This window comes from Patagioenas fasciata, chromosome Z, assembly GCF_037038585.1.
Source record: "Patagioenas fasciata isolate bPatFas1 chromosome Z, bPatFas1.hap1, whole genome shotgun sequence".
NCBI lineage: Eukaryota > Metazoa > Chordata > Aves > Columbiformes > Columbidae > Patagioenas > Patagioenas fasciata.
Window position 1 is genome coordinate 14,001,135 of NC_092560.1, and position 17,551 is coordinate 14,018,685.

The window sequence follows — 17,551 nt, forward strand, 5'->3', positions numbered from 1 at the left end:
TGTTGTAGCATGTATTTATGAACTGATAAGGCTACTCCTCTAAAAGAACAGTAAATAATTCTTAAACTCAGTTCATCGAACATCCAGCATATATCCAAGACTTCAAATGTAAAAATACTTTTCAATATAAAGATCTCTCAGTACCAGGAGCACAGTTAAACCTGGGACGCTCTACTCCCTTAACAGAACATTCTTCTCTTCATCTGCTGCATGGAAATACTCATCAGAACTTACTGGGTTATAACTTCTCTCAACCTATCAAAGACAGGGTGCAATTCAACAATATGGTAAAGCACATGAATAAGAAGGTTTAAACACAACCCTGTAAAATATGGAGAAATTCTTAAATGTAAAACAAGAGGTTCCCCGAATCAGGTTTCTTTTCACAGAACTTCTATTAAGACTGTATCTGGACAATGAGACCAACAAGAAGGGCTCAGACAACGTACTAACTCCTTCTCCCTACAGACAGAACTGAAAAAATGATAAAATTAAGAACAGTGCATGAACTGAAAAGCTCAGCGGGGTTTCAACATGTATTTCTAGACTGTTAATGCTTGACATTACCTCCTCTACTGTTCTGTGATTTGATGAAAGTCAGAGGAGATCTAGCTCATTTTCCTATCATGTGAACATCCCAAAAAATCCTTCCAGAAAGGCACACCATTTGAAGAGGCCAAGAATTGGCAAGAGAAATACATAGTAACACCACATCTGCATGATGTCCCAAAACTGAAAAGCTTATTTGGTGGGAAGAGAATGATGTATTTCTTAGGACATCAGGGAAGGGAATGCTGACATGCCTTTTTTGTAAGTTATGTGTCCAGCTCAGTGGACAGTGGTCGTTGTGGGGCTTCATGTATTTTTTAAGCAGAGCAGAATGGATAAATTCTGTTAAATAACTTAACCATAATGTGTCATTTGCTTGCTCCTAAGATGTTCAGATTTAAGATGTTTATGATAGGACTAATACACAGCTAAATGCCTGTGAATATGCAGGAGTAATCACATACCAAAGGTACATTACATGCTGTTTAATGTCAGGCTTTTCTCTCCCTTTTTCACCAGCTTTGTAACATTTTTACCAGGCTGCTTTTCATTCTCTTTCCATCTGTATTCTGTTTTACTTCCTCTTGCTACAACCCTTGCCCGACTTTCTGAGCTCCTGTGCTCTCCCTGTCTTTCATTACTTCTCCACCCATCTACAACTACTGTTCGCAAAGCATCTCAAAACCACCTTTTCATCCCTCTACTAAATTAGCAGATCAGAGCGTAACATGTCCCCCACTGATTTCAAAACACATCCTCTGCCAAAGAGATGACTCAAAGACAGCTAGAGAAAACTAATATGAAGAAACAACCCTGAAATAATGAAGAACCTGAGAAACCAGGGGATTCCTCAGCTCTACTTTGAAAGTATCTGAAAATAAGAAAAAAGCCCTAGAAATCTACATTCAATCAAAGGATCAGAGAACAGCTAACTTAAATTATTTTAGCTTCTCTGATCACATTGGAACTGATAACCTATACTAACTGAGAAACTGAACACTCCTAGACATACCTTCTGCAAGTTAATATGCAGAAATATAATATTATAATGGAAGTGTATGCAGCTGCTATATTGAAATAATATAGTGCTGTGAACAGGACATACACTTTTACTCCAGGGTTAGGTCAAATATCAGTTTACTAATCTGGGAATCTTGACCATGAAGAGATGTATCTGATTTTCTTATAGTCCTACAAAATTGCCCCCTGTGAAACTGATTTTGAAGAAATACATTCATATAGTTACTAGAGTAATAATCAGGTAGACTTATCTGCTCTTTTCAGCTAAGGAAAGTAGACAAGATAGCTCCAGTAACCTTCATTCTTGTTCAGTCTTATTTACACTTTGTCACAACTGATGCCAGCGTATAAGTCTAGATTACACTCAAGAATCACAGTGACATTCAGCTCTGGGAAAATCCTTTACACTAAACAGAAACTTTTCCCAGCCAGAACAACATGAAGGAGACAAGGTATAAATAAAAACCTGTCTCAGCACAGCATTTTATAAGATGGGTTCCTTTTTGTGCAAAAGCTACTTATGGAACTGTGCTTGTACCTGTGGAAAGACAGCTAACTTCACTACTTCTGTTTTCTTAGTGTAGAAGTGTGTAACAAACAAATAAGAATTCATCTTGATAATACTGCTTGCCGGACTAATGTCATATAGCTTTTTTGTATGTCAGAAGACCGTAGTTATATTTTAAAATGAAATTTTCTAGTTTCCTCTAGGAATATTTAATGCCTGAGTATGTTTGAAATGCTGGTCATTAAACTGATAGTAATTTTTATACTACAAAAATAAACAACATGCTATACCTAATTATAGTGTTTACTGATACTGTTTCCCCAGCTCACTTTGTCTTTCTTATTCCAATTAGCATGCTTAGAAACACATTGACAGCAAAAAAGCTAATGACTATAAATCACTGTTACAGCTGCAAATGAATTCCTTACTATGTGACAGGTGTTTTACAAATGCCAAAAGAAGATCAAGGTCAGGAAAAAAGGTTAACACTTATTCATACAGGCAAGAAGTGAAAAGATAAATGTCAGAAATTAGATGATATTTTGAAGTAGATAAAAATAATGGCTTAAATGGTCATTAGCAATACTTTCTACATGTTCCATGACTTATTGGCAGGAGCGTTTGTAAGATTAATCACTTCTGGGGTCTGGGATAGCTCTCTAATCAAATTACTCTGTGTTTCCTTCAAACAGTGGTTGGCCAGATTTATCTCTGATGTAATTTCTTTGACTTCTGGTAAACTATATCACAGATGAATTATTGCTTTGATAATTGTACCTATGACATGAAGAGAGTACTCTCCTATTCTGCTCTTGGAAATGAAGAAATTACATCCATAAAAGTGTTCTTGTTTTCCTTAAGGTAAGACAACAAACAAGTACAGGTGTAAACTCAAATAACCATACTGCTAACTTCTAAAGTTACACATCAGTTGCTATAAGTTGTCTAAGAACCAGACTAAAACAGAAATAAGAGAGAATGTCAAAACCTTACAGTTCAGTTTTCTGCTCTGCTTCAGACTTCCCAAATGATTATAGCCAGTGTGTAAACAGGTTTTCAAATATCTACATCCAAAATTTAAGATTTTCAGTAGCTGATCAAGTGATTCCATTTTAACAGACTAAAAGCTTAGTACCTAAGAGCATGTGGTGTTGTCAAAGCTGAACTACTTTTCCTCACAGTTTAAGTGCCTTGATAATCTGCCAAGACTGAATCTTAGTTATTCTTTGTCCTTTACCAAAACTGAGTCTTTTTGTTATATTTCTTCTACCTATCACTTCCTGTTTCTCATTCATTTATTTTTTACTATTTTGTCAGTTTTAAAAGTTTTATAACACAACTCTCCATAATATGAACTGGACATTTCACTTTGTACGTGTTTTGGTTTTATCTGGTTGGGCGTGTTCCATGCTCATGAAGTTAACTGCGACCAAATTCTTTCCTAAAAGACACTTGAAAAACATAAGGCTATCTTCATACCCTGTAGGGGAAATCTATGCTATTAGGGTTTCCAACTTGGTGAAACAAAAATTTTACAGAAAAGTTTATTGACCTTCATGTCTCTGCCATAAATTTTTCCACAATATTTTGTTTTACGTGTTCATGTAGTCAGCTCCAACTGCATGTGAACACTTCAAACTGTTTTCTTTAAGGTGAGAAACTTAGCCCCTTGATCAGTTACCAATCAACCCTGCCTTCCTCTCAAAAGTTAGCTCAAGTTTTCTAAACCACTTGTCTCACTACAAGTATCAGTAATGAACACAAACTGTTGTTGATTCAAACTGAAAAGCTCTTCTCTGCAGCTGGTCTATCACCTTGCACTACCAATGCAGTTATCTTTTTGATCCTTGTTTGAAAGGGAACACAAAGAGATCTTAACCAAATACAGCTATTACAAGTTCTGTTTCCTTCCCTTCAGTAGTTTTTACAGTTCAGTCTCTCCCAATCACCTTTTAATAAAACAAAAACTACTAAGCTCTTGGGTTTGCTACTCCTAAGTGTGAATGAAACATTTATTGCTTACTTGGCAGAATGACATCGCTTCACATGTATTTGAAGGAAATCCACAATAACTAGTTCACCAGAAACAGACCATACACAGCAAAATTAATAAACGCACAACAGAATTAGCATTATTGTTCTCTATCCTCTTGTTCCAGACACTCCTGCCATGAGAGAAACCGCTCCAAATTGGAAACTTTAACTCAATTACTCTCAAAACCTTCAAACCTCAGTTAGATCCAACTAGCACCTGTTGCTAACAAGCAAGTTGTAATTTCTTCTTATTAACAAAGGAATACAGTTGTTTAAAGGAAAAATCTGCATTTAAAAATTTCTAAAAGATCTACTGAAAGCACATTTACCTATCCATCTTCTGCACCTTGTGCAGAATCACCAAGATTTTAATATTCTAATGTGTGCAACAAGAAATAGGAAAATAGTACACGGCTCATGACAGTTTAATCAAAACTTCATAATTAATTGCTTGAAGGGGGTAGTGAAATCAAGCAAAATAGTCAATAAGACTTTCCTCCTATTTCCTGAGAACAACGCGAACAATAGAATCACAAATCCACAGAATAATTTTGAGAAGAAGTGGTCTTTTGAGGTCATGCAGTCCAACCTTCCTCTCAAAACATGTCTAATCAGATCTAAATTCTCAGGAACATGACCAGTTTATTGTTGAACACCTCAAAGGACAGAGCTCTCATACTCTCTGTGGGGAATCTGCTTCACCATGTGATCACCCTCATGGGTAAAAATCAACCGATCAACCAACCAAAAAATCTTCTAGCTAACAGGAATAAAAGCAGAAAGCCAACTACATCAAGATTACTATGCTATTACTACTATTCGGCAATGCAGTCATTTTGTCTAACTGCAGAAGACTGTTTTCAGAAGACTGATACAATTGAGTATTTTTAACTATCTTCAAAATAATTCTGAAGGGTACATTCTAGGGCCAAAAAGTGAGGCATGCAGGTAAGTATATGCAAAATTATCTCTTCTGCATAACAGAATTACAAGTGTTTCCTCCATTTCCACAGATATATAGATGCATTTTTACTTTCTGGAGACCAAGAAACTTCAAGGAGGACTGGGCAATTGGCAATTCAAACATGCTGAAGGGAAAACATGTTATTTTTATGCTACCTGAAACATGACTAAGAAGGCATGATGTTAAATCAAGAAAACCCCAAGTCTCAGGGTAAGTCTACACTCAGGATCAAAAAGCACTCCCAAACCTGCAGAAAAAGACCAAGGCAAATGCATCAAAGCAAAAAATAGCTTTTGCAGGAGCCCACAGTACATCATCTTCTATTATGTGTAAGAATGTAATATCTACTAGTTCCCAGAATTCGCATCTTCCTCAGAAATTTATAAGAAAGAAAAAAATTGTAAATACCTATATGCAGTGCAAATGGGATTTTGGGGGCCTACCTAGAAAAAGATTCAGGGTGTTTAAAAATGAAAGTGATAGTGACTGGGCTTGGGTCAGCATATGTGTTATAGGACTAGTGGACTTCCCATTCAGCTTGGAGAGCTCAAACAGTCCATGTATGTTCGTATCATGTGAAAAGAAATATCCTTCCTGAGGGATAAAGCATATTCCTGTATTTCTCTATCAACATTTTTGATACCTGTCCCACATCCCAATGATCCCAAGACAGAGCCAATGAACTTCATTTCTTGAGGGGAGTTTCTTTCTTCTTCACTATTATCTGATACACTTTCAAAGTCAGTGCAATGGTGAAGCACTACTAATGAATTTTCAGTACTGATAGAATAGTAAAACTCAGAAAACTATTATGTTTCCTTTAAATAAATGATATAGATCACCCATTTATCAAGAGAAGCTATACATATATACAGATATATAAGTGAGTATACTTACATATATGTATGAAAATCAAGATCAGATAAGATCAGTCTTCACAGAAGTCTGATGCTCCTTATTACATATTTCTTTGTTGATAAATTTAATATATATAAATCCATTCTTAGGCCATAAGGTCTTATGCTATGCCAGGTCTTGAATACCAAGGGAGTTTTATATTTCAATTTGTAAATCTGAACGTTACTCTACTAAATGCTGCAGCTCATCTGAATTCTTTTTGAATTTCTAAAATTTCTTACCAATTCCCATCACTTTATTAGCCAAGGGTTGTGTGTATTGCTGATATGCTACTGTATAAACAACAGCAGGACTAGTTCCACTCCCTTTGGAGCTTAGAGACTATTGTCCCTAAATGCTTTTAACAACTTTTCTTCCCAAAAGACAGCACTGCTAAAATTGCACAGACTTTCTTCTAAGGAGGCAAAAAAAAAAAAAAAAAAAAAAAAAAAATTCATAGATAGCGCCTTCATGAAAGGACACCTCACCCTCATTTGAAGCAAACATTCCTCAGAATAAGGCTGGAATAGGTAATTGCTTAAAAAAAACCAATTTGAACCTCTAGAACAGTATTTTAAAAACTCACAAGTGCGCTTTTCTAGATTAAAAAAATAGAATAAAGCAGAAAATAACATTTTAAAAGCAGACCTTCAGCTAATAAAATTTTTGATGTTGCAAAATCCAGTCCTGACAAGAGTGGGCAAAATTTGGGAGTACTGTGTACATAATTAAAGGATTAGAAAATAATTTTCTGTGCTAACTGCATTGGCTGGGGAAATACTTGGATCCATGATAAAACTGCATCTCAAAGAAATAATGAGACATTGAGCATCCATGTATTGTTAACACCGAAGGCAAAGTTTATGACATAAAACACAGTAATATCACATCAGGACTAAATAACAAGAGCAGCTGAGATGTTACTACTAACATAAATGAGACCAGTGATGGTAAAAAAAAATCTGTCACCAGCAAATAAAAAAGAGAAACTTACCAATTTGAAACTGCTCATTGCTCACACTTGTGATAGTCTTCTACTACTTCCTGTCTCCACACTCTTTATCTTAATATCAACCTGATTTAAAAAAAGGCAAACAACAACAACGATAAATAAATAAATAGATAAATAAAGCAATTATATTCAAATCTTAACATAAAATAACTTGAGTAACTGAGTCAGAAATCTTTCTGTAGATCCGTGTGACAGATTAGGTTTTCCTTTCATTATTTTTACATTTTCAGATTGAGTATATAGAACATTTTAGACTGACCTGAAGCACTCACAAAAAAAAATAGCTTAGTGTAAACTGTTACATAATATGTCTCATCAGTTTCCCTCTATTTATGAATTTTAGTAAACAGTAATGAACTCTTGTAGTCGTAGGCAGCAGGAGGTAAATTCTGACATGCACTGTTACAGATTGTAAGGATAAATGGAGTCTTTTATGTCTTGCTTATTTTCCAAGGTTTATTTGTTATTATTGAAGACTTGTATTATCTGGGGAAGAGCTTAAAAAGCACTATAACACCCATAAATTGATTATAAAAAAAATAAAAACATGACTCCTTTTTCCTTTTTCTTTTTTCTTTTTTTTTTTTCAGTTAAAAGAAAACAGACAACACTGGATAGCTGAATTCCACCACATAGTGATTTTTCACTAAAAATCCTGTTTCTTCTGGTTATATAATCAGTTGTAGTACCATTCTTAAAGTTCAAAGTAAGAAGAGATAAACTGTTCCTCCAGATATTTACTTCAGGAAATTAAAATAAGCCTCCTTAGTATCTACCTAGGTCAGGCTTTGGCCAGAAGATAATAACTTATTTTCAACATAATTCTTTTATAATAAAATGACTGTTTTGGATTTCCCACTTGAAACAACCTCTACCAGTTTGTTTTTGAGATGCACGAGGAAGTACAAAATTTGAATAGGTCACAGAAAACTAGCACCATCCTGACAAATCATTTAAGATCTCAAGTGATATGTTTGGGTTTTTTTCCTTGAAGAATCCATGATTGGCTTATCACATTAACTGGACAGGTTTAGATTAATTAGGATTACTTTCATTTCCGCTTGCTAGAAAAGTCAGGGAGAAAGGTTTCTTTGTTTTGCAAAGTCTTTTCATGTAATCCCAGGAAAACTGTACAAACATAGATCTGCACACGGAGTAACATGAATGGTGTTTTTGCCTGTGCACTTTGAAATTGCAGACTTGCTGAAAAAAGAGACAGGCTTGACTCATGCATCATAAAACTCACCTCTATGCTTCCTAATTTTCTTTCTACAATCAATACTAAATCTAGCTCTTGACCTCCTGTTCCTAAGCTATGAGACAAGACAATTACTTGTATGAGAGGACCCTCTACTTCTTACATTCAGTTGCCCTGCAGCTTTTAGAAGCCATAGAATTGTGATTCATGTTGCGAACCAGACCAATGGTATTAGGCTTTTTGAATTTTTCTGTGAAAAATTGGAGAGAGTCACAGAATAATTGGTTGAAAAGTACCTGAGGAGGTCTCTTGACCAACATCCCACTTCATGGGCAGGCTCAGGAATTCAGACCAAAGATTTGTTCAGCTAAGTATCGAAAAGCATGTTTCCATGATAAATTTAATTTCAAAAGTAAATTGAGAACTATTATTTTAGTAATTCCACATAGTTTGTACAAATTTATACGGGCAACAACACAAATTTATTTGGTTAAAATTACTCATCAGGAATTAACTTTTAGGCTTTTCTCTTAGCTTATTGTTATCTAACTTAATGCCATTTCAAACATGAAGTAGGAAAGAGGCAACAGTCATAATCTTGCAGTTCACTACATTGCATATTTGGATATCCATCCATTTTTAGACATTAATGTTTCTATATCTGGATACAATGACTCAGTTAAAATCTGCCCCAGTCCAAATTCACGTGACAGAAAAGCCTTTCCTGTAGACTATTTTTAAAGCCAGCAAAACAGCTGCTTCATCTTAATTATAATGAGTGACATTTGCAAGGTCAATCAACAATCTGATGTTTTCTAAGAGTAACTATCTATAATAATACCTACTTAGAAGGTATGAAAGCTGAAATAATGATTTCTGTGTTGTTTCATGACAAATTTTACTGTTTTATTGTATTACTGTTATAAATAAGGAACACTAGACAATTTCCAGAATGTTCAATGAACTGCTTTATTTTCAAAACGCACTGTTTTCAACAATGTTCCTGCTAATGTATTAAGGGAAATTATGTTGTATGATGGGAACTGCTAAGTGGTACTCTAATATAAACCTGCATTATAAAACCACCACTATTACTGAGGAAGGCTATAAGAATACACACTTGTGAAATATTTTATAGAATTCCTGACAAAAACCAAGGAGCAGAGATTAAATTCAGCTATTGATGAAGATGAAAAGGCTGTCAAGGAGACCCAAAAAGGCATATATGAATTACCTACATGCCTAAAAAATTTATCCCCCAGAATGTATATGCTTCACAAAAAGCTGAGAATTCAGCATAGATATATTCTCCATTTGGTGTAAGTGAAAGGGTAGCATTTCTACCTACCATTGGAGACAATAGCCATCATCTTGGATCTATTCTAGTACTAAGCAGATTAGTAGGATAGAGTAATATTGGTTTATTCTTTAAATATCACAGCAAACTTCTTGGCAAAATTATGGCTACTGACTGATAGGAAGGACCTTCAAGATCATCAGGCCCAACCATTAACTTAACACTGCAAGTTCACTACTAAACCATGTCCCTAAGAACCTCATCTAGATGTCTTTTAAACACCTCCAGGGACAGTGACTCAACCATTTTCATGAAGAAATTTTTCCTAATATCCAATCTAAACCTCCCCTGGCACAACTTGAGGCCATTTCCTCTGGTCCTATCACTTGTTGACTGGGAGAAGATACCAACATCCTCCATGCTACAACCTCCTTTCAGGCAGTTGTAGACAGCAATAAGGTCTCCCCTCAACCGCCTTTTCTCCAGGCTAAACAGGCCCAGTTCCCTCAGCCGTTCCTCATCCGACCTGTGCTCCAGACCCCTCACCAGCTTCACTGCCCTTCTCTGAACTCTCTCCAGTACCTCACAGAATTACGGAATCACAGAATGTCAGGGAGTGGAAGGGACCTCGAAAGATCAATCTAGTCCAATCCCCCTGCTGGAGCAGGAACACTCAGATGAGGTTACACAGGAATGTGTCCAGGCGTGTTTTGAATGTCTCCATGGGCAGCCTGTTCCAGTGTTCTGTTACCCTCACTGAGAATAAGTTTCTTTTCAAATTGAAGTGGAACCTCTTGTGTTCCAGTTTGAACCAATTTCCCCTTGTCCTACCACTGGTTGTCACCGAGAAAAGCCTGGCTCCGTCCTCGTGACACTCATTCTTTACATATTTGTAAACATTAATGAGGTCACCCCTCAGTCTCCTCTCCTCCAAGCTAAAGGGACCCAGCTCCCCCAGCCTTTCCTCATACAGGAGATGCTCCACTCCCTTCATCATCTTTGTTGCCCTCTGTTGGACTCTCTCCAGTACTTCCCTGTCCTTATGGAATTGAGGGGCCCAGAACTGGACACAATATTCCAGATGTGGTCTCACCAGGGCAGAGCAGAGGGGGAGGAGAACCCCTCTCAACCTACTGACCACCCCCCTTCTAATACACCCCAGGATGCCATTGGCTTTTCCTGGCCACAAGGGCACAGTACTGGCTCATGGTCATCCTGCTGTCCACCAGGAACCCCAGGTCCCTTTCCCCTACGTTGCTCTCCAATAGGTCATTCCCCAACTTATACTGGAACCTGGGGTTGTTCTTGCCCAGGTGCAAGACTCTACGCTTGTCCTTGTTACATTTCATTATATTTTTCCCTGCCCAGCTCTCCAGCCTGTCCAGGTCTCTGGATGGCAGCACAGCCTTCTGGCGTGTCAGCCACTCCTCCCAGCTTGGTGTCATCAGCAAACTTGCTGACAGTGCACTCTAATCTCTCATCCAAGTGGGGTCTTTCTTGTAGTGAGGTGCCCAAGACTCAACAGAGGATTCAAGGTGCGGCCTCACCAGTGCTGAATACAGGGGGATGATCACTTCCCTAATCCTGTTGGCTGAACTTGTTCTGATACAAGCCTGGATGCTGTTGGCCTTCTTGGCAACACGGGCACACTGCTGGCTCATGTTCAGCCCACTGTCAATCAGCACCCCTGGGTCCTTTTCTGCGGGGCAGCTTTCCAGCCACTCCTGGCACTTGGCCTAGCTGAACCTCATACAACTGGCCTCAGTACATCAATCCAGCTGATCTAGACCCTCTGTAGACCCTTCCTACCTTCAAGCTGATCAACACTCCCACTCAATTGGCGTCATCTGCAAACTCACTGAAGGTGCACTTGATCCCCGGTCACTGATAGAGATTTTAAACAGAACTGACCCCAGTACTGAGCCCTGGGGACTCCACTTGTGATCAGCTGCCAACTGGATTTGACTTCATTCACTACCAGTCCTTGGGCTTGGCCTGGCCTGGCCATCCAGACAGTTTTTTATCCGGTGAAGAGTATAGCCAACACATTTAATTTTATATAACCTCAGTTCTGTGCAAATTACAATAAGAACGCTTCAAAGGCTTCACTTTTAACTCAGACACATCAAAGGTGAGGCTGGGAAGAAAGAGGTTCAACAAGAGTATATGCAAGAATGCTTCTGGTCTGAATTACCATTGAGAGAGTAGGAATGGACTTCTTTGAGTTTTGGGCAATATTTGATGAAATAAAAGGATAGGAGCAAGAAAGACATCCATTTATGCCAAGTGACATGCTATGTGACATTTTTTAAACTAATCACTGACTACTACCTAGGACTTTGATCCTATGTGCTTTACTGTTATTTAAGACATTTCAGATTTTCTTTGTAAACTCAGGATCAAGTAAAAAAAGTATCCAAGCTACTCAACAGAAATACTAAATACTTCTGTTTTGTCTTGTGAAATATGCAATCTATTTTCTGAGTCATTCTAGTTCTTCAGTATAAATCTCTGTAATGAAATCACATTTCCTGACAGGACTGAAACTGACTGTTCATTAAATATTTGGCTACTTTCAGTTTCCTGGCATACTTAAACAATTATGGCCTTATACACCAACTTATGGCTTCAACTTGTTTTAGTCCTGAAAGTCACTCAGAATCTTCAGCAAAGAAAAGGATCTTGTTTGTTTATTAGTTTAATGAGTTATACTTTAAAACTTTGGGAAAAAATGAACTTCACAACCCCCATGTCAGAACACAAATAAACATAAACTGGGCGCATTTAAACTCTTGTAGTTGTTTTTAAAGACATGAGAGTGAGGAAGAGAGCTTTGATTTTTCTTCCTAAAATATGTAAGTACCTCAAAGATTCAATAACTGAACTTCTGGACTATGCATACACAGTTACTTAAAAAATTAAAACTGATCTGCTGAACAAAAATGTCTACTTATCATCCTGTATTCTTGCATACTGAAAAATCAGGGACAAGAAGAATTAAGCTTAGCTCTGGCTTGATTTCACATTTGTTGGCATTGGCATAGGATCAATCATAACTTATTGTCTCACTGGGAATAGGGAAGAAACAGAGAATAGACACTCTGAGTTACATTTTTTTTCCTGAGGATAATCCTAGCCAAGACTGTAGGAGAACGTGCCCTCCTGTGTTCTGTTGTCTTGGGCCAGTATCTAAGCAAAAAGGGCTATTCACAACAAAAAGATTGAAAAAAAATTATGTTGGAAGCATGGTATAGGAACGATACACAAGAAACAGTAGTTCAGTTTGTACAACCTGTATGTCAGGCTTTCAGCATGTACTTACCACTAAAGAGGAAATAAACTCTCCCCCTGTCCTCCTCTGACACACCCCACCCTGAAGACTGCCAGTATTTTCACAAAGGCATATCCTTACTAAAAGCAGATGCTTTATACTGTTCTCTAAACCTTTTACTAATGCAAATGCTATGTAGAGTGAAGCCTCAGGAAAAATCAAATTGTAGTAGAAACACTGTAAAAAAATGAAACAAGCAAAGCAGAAACATTGATTGCTAATCGTTAGAGTTAATGTGTGAGAGATCTTTGCTTTGAGTAGCATCCAATCTAGAAACCATGACTGCTTACATAGGATAGATATTTCTCCAAATACACTTTACTGGAAAATTACAACACCGTTTCACCTAGTTTATGCCATTTGTATAATCAAACTTAGGCTGCGAAAGGACAACTTCATTCTATGTATAGTTTACAACTATACGAACAATAGATTTGATGCTCTAGCGCCTACTATGACTTGTTACTTCACCACTGGTTTATCACTGCAGTATGTAGTTCTGCATCTTCCCATTTCAGTAACTTTGTAACTTTGTGAATATCACTTCTTCTATTTGTTTATTTTTATGCATTTTTCTGCAATTCCTTTCACAAACATTGCAATTTGAGACATTTTCTCAAAATCAGTTCCTGCTAATGAAAAGATTCAGTGTAGAAACTTGTCCCTCTTTCATGGTAAACACCTATCCAAAGATACAAACTGTCTGACATCATATTTTCCTAGTGGACTAACAGACACAGTACCAGAAAGAATTTCCTCCAGTCCTTACATCTGGGTAACCATGTTACATGGTCTATCTAAACATTAACTTAGATGTCTCCAGATAAATGGGACTAATGGAACACTGTTCCAGATCCATGCTTTTATCATATTAGACATCTAATTTCCAGTTTACATGTGTCTGAGGCCAATTAATACTCATTTATTCCTGGATACACTTACTACAAGTCTTGTAGATAGAAAAAGATACTCATCTTTTCCTAATATGTGACTGGAATTTAGCAGACAGAGAGAAGAGCACCAGTATGATTAGAAAGTAATGAAAGAAAAGCAAAAAGAGTCCTGGAATCTAGAAGGGTTTACCAAGAGGTTGCTCACTTTATACATGTATCCCCACTTTCCCTTAGCAATACTGGAAACAGACTACTGCTGATCTGAACATCTGGTCTGAGCAAATACAGAAATTGTCATGGTGAAAATCACTTTTTTGCTAAGTAATTTAGGTGCCTTCTCAGCTGAGAAGTCAGAAATATCTCACCATTGAGCAATGAGACAAAATGACTGAGGACATGATAAGCATTGGAATCAGAAGGCAAAATGTGAAATGTGATGATTTTAATTTTTATGTTGTGATACAAGTGCATCCGATCATAACTAGAAATGTTGAGAGGCAATCTGTTGTCTTACCCATTAAACAGCACCTATTCATTTAAAGGAACTATTTATAGACGAGTGCACTTTCTCAGTGTAATCTAAGAACACTGAGGCTTGTCGTCAATTGTGTGCCACAGAGAAAATGAGATGGGATCTGCAAAACCAGGAGCTATGACCAGTAGACCTACTATTACGCTATTAAGCAGTTAACAGACCTGCATGTACCTACAGCCTGACATCCCCAGTCTGACCAACAGCTGAAAATAAATGTTTTAATTGATACGTCAAAATGCAGGCATTGAACGAAGCAGTTGTTCACCTAACAGAAAAGATCCCGTTGATTACATTAAATATAGATGGCAAACTTTCTAAAAGGACACTCTGTACATGTATACATTTCAGATGAAAGGACAAGGTGCTGTATCTACCCACAACTGACAGGGAGAACCAAGTTATGACTTGAGCAAGATATGATAAAGATCCTAAGGTCAGCGGGCTTGAAAATTGTCTGTTTTGTTAATCTGACCACATGTAGACATCTAATGAATTTTTAATAGAAGAATCAGATGGCTTGCAGGTGCCGAGTATCATTGAACATGATTTGTTTGAGTACAAGTGAAAGATCCAACCAGCAGTCAAACAAGCAAGATTTCCTGCAAACAATAAAATCAGTGTTTTACCATTACCAACAACTGTATTTTTATTGTTTCTCAGTTCAGAATACAGTGGCTCCTTACCTGTGATTTCTTGTTCTAAAAAGCCAGCTCCTATTTGATATGACAATTTTGTTAGAAACAAGAAAATTTCAAGAAAATTGTCTGTGGGATTAATGCATCACTTGTTGGGATTTCTGTTTCTGGAGAATGGGAAATAAGAGCAGCAAAGGGTTCTCTGAAACAACCAAGCCTATTGATAGTGTTTGAATGGGAGACATGCTAGTAGATCTTTAGAGAGTTGGATATATTTAATAAAAAAAAAATATATTTGGATTGTTTCTCCTCAAAACCTTTTATTACTCTGATAGATTACATTCTTACATCATAAAGATGCTTCCTGAAATTCACATATTCAAGGCAATAAAATACCTGTTGCTGAAGTGCTTTTTGTGTAATACACACATTTTGAAAAAAGGTTTTGGATAAAACTGAATGAGTTCCAATATAAATAAAGAAGTGAAGAACCTGAAAAATTACAGTAGGCACTCAACAAGATATCGATGTGGCAGACAGAGAGATCCAGTGTGAATCAGTGCAACTGAAGTTTTGTAATAAGTGAAAGATCTAACACAACATGGAGCTTGCATACTCAAAAAAGTAGTGTTAAAGCTAAACTATAAACTTTTACTGTGGTTGGCATTGGGTTGGGAAGACTGAAGGAAGGAAAAAAAGTTACACTTAGCATTGTTCTTAGCAATTGCTAAACTGCAAGCAACCATGTAAATCTGCCATTTCTAGCTTGACTAGTGTTAGAGGAAAAAAAAATGCACCTGTATTTTATATGCGTTCTATCTTTGTAAATGATTTCACAAAATGCTAAATCAGGGCTTATCTCAGACTTTTAAAAATTTCTGACCCTCTTCTTCCTGCTGCCGATGGAGCTCCCTCCCACATATACTCCTCATTTACTAAACAAGTGCATTATTTTTATATTAAGAGATAGCATCTTTACTTAGGAATATGTTAAGGGAAAGTGCAAACACTGCAAAATTCTCTTTGAATCCCTGAGTTGGTCACTAGAGGCAGTTATGAGTAGGCACTATTCTGTCCCTGGTGAAAAGGTAGATGAGACAGATGCAGAAATTTTTACTTATTTACAGATCATCCTGCCAAATAGCTCAGTGCACAAAAATAAGCTTACCTCACATTTATGGTTTGTATTTTTCATATTTTCTCTCTGATATTTCCCACAATGACAACTCTGAAAGATAGCAGTGCATTTTTGCAAAAGCCCTTCCTCAGGGATGTCTTAGACTTCAAACAGTTTAAGCTGTGCAATGATGATTTTCTGAGCTGACTCCCTAGATTATATTAGTTGCTGCAGTCAAGGCAGCAGTTTGGCTTATACTTCATGTACATATAAATACAATAAACGAATCACATTTAAGTAAATAAAACTAAAGATCATTTCAGATAGAGCTGTTGTCTTAGATTTCAAATTATTTTAATTAGAATAATTACCATACTGAGAAAACTACATTGATCTGTTACATGAGGTACTACAGTAACTAAAAACTGCCTTTCAAGCAGGGATTATTTTGGCCCCCTCCACTGTTATGAATTGTTCTCAAGTCTACCTTAATGTCCAACTATGTGCTCGTATTTATCACATCCTTTCTTGATTCTAACACCTTGTACTCTCCTATCATGCTAGCCAAGCTCAAAATCCAGCCTTTGTCTACTTGGAGTGCTCAGGATTATGCTTCTTTACCGGTATGTATCACCCTTATCTTCTTACACATCAGGTTTCATCTTCGGGACTCTATAAAGATATTAGCCTGAACATAGCATTTTTTCTTCTTTCCAATAAGACTTTCATTCTTCTTCTAGTGTTGGCTTTTTCTCAACAACAATAACATATCTGGAAGGAAAAACAGAACTATATTCTGGAGACAAATATCAGGGCACTATTTTATTTAAACTGCTGGTGACTAATGCGCAGTGAATGTAGAATTTTGAGGTTTTGGCACTTCACTGTCAAAACAAAAGCACAAGTGTAATTGACTAGTAAAAAGCTATCTTGATCATTTTTGAGATTACTATTTCCTATTAACAAAAAGATAACTTTAATGCAAGCATCAAAAGGCAGAAGTTCATCACCAAATATCCTCCTTCGTATACCAGTGCTTGAACTCCCGGAATGAAAAGTTAATTCTCCTGGCAATGTCAACCTCTCTTGCCTCTGCAGGGTGTGTTGTGTTGGTTTCTGGCCTATTGGCAACTTGCCAATGGCACATCACACTCCTACAATTCTTCGACTAAAGGAAGCAAGTACAATTTGTCTTGTCTAGGAGATCCCATCATGCTCACCATCAGACAGAGAATAAACTTTGATTACTGTAAAACATATAATCTGTTCACAGGATGCCTGCGTAAAGTACACAGGACTTTCTTTCTTTTGCTCCGTACCTAGTTTTTATTTGCAAAGTGGAAACATAGTTAGACTCTTCCTTATTGTTACATTTTAAGGTGTTGAGACTTTGTGTTTTCAATCTACATCATTAATTTTTTAAGATAATCTTAAGAAAAAAGCTTGAGTAATTTCAATCCACAGTTTAAAACATTCTTATCATTAGAACTGTTTTAAAGTAATTCACTAATAAAAAAATAAATCAATCTTTGATTTTTTTCTTACCAAAGATGAACTTTTT

At 36.8% G+C, this 17,551-nt stretch overlaps 1 protein-coding gene across 4 annotated transcripts in view; it reads right to left on the reverse strand.

Moving 5' to 3' along the window:
• LINGO2 (leucine rich repeat and Ig domain containing 2) overlaps positions 1 to 17,551 on the reverse strand; it is a 515,822-nt gene that overhangs the window by 223,922 nt on the left and 274,349 nt on the right. For all 4 annotated transcript variants that reach the window (XR_011736359.1, XM_071801808.1, XM_065861030.2 and 1 more), the window contains one exon: positions 6,967 to 7,047. The gene's annotated coding sequence lies outside the window, so the exon portion shown is untranslated. The remainder of the gene's footprint in view (positions 1 to 6,966; positions 7,048 to 17,551) is intronic.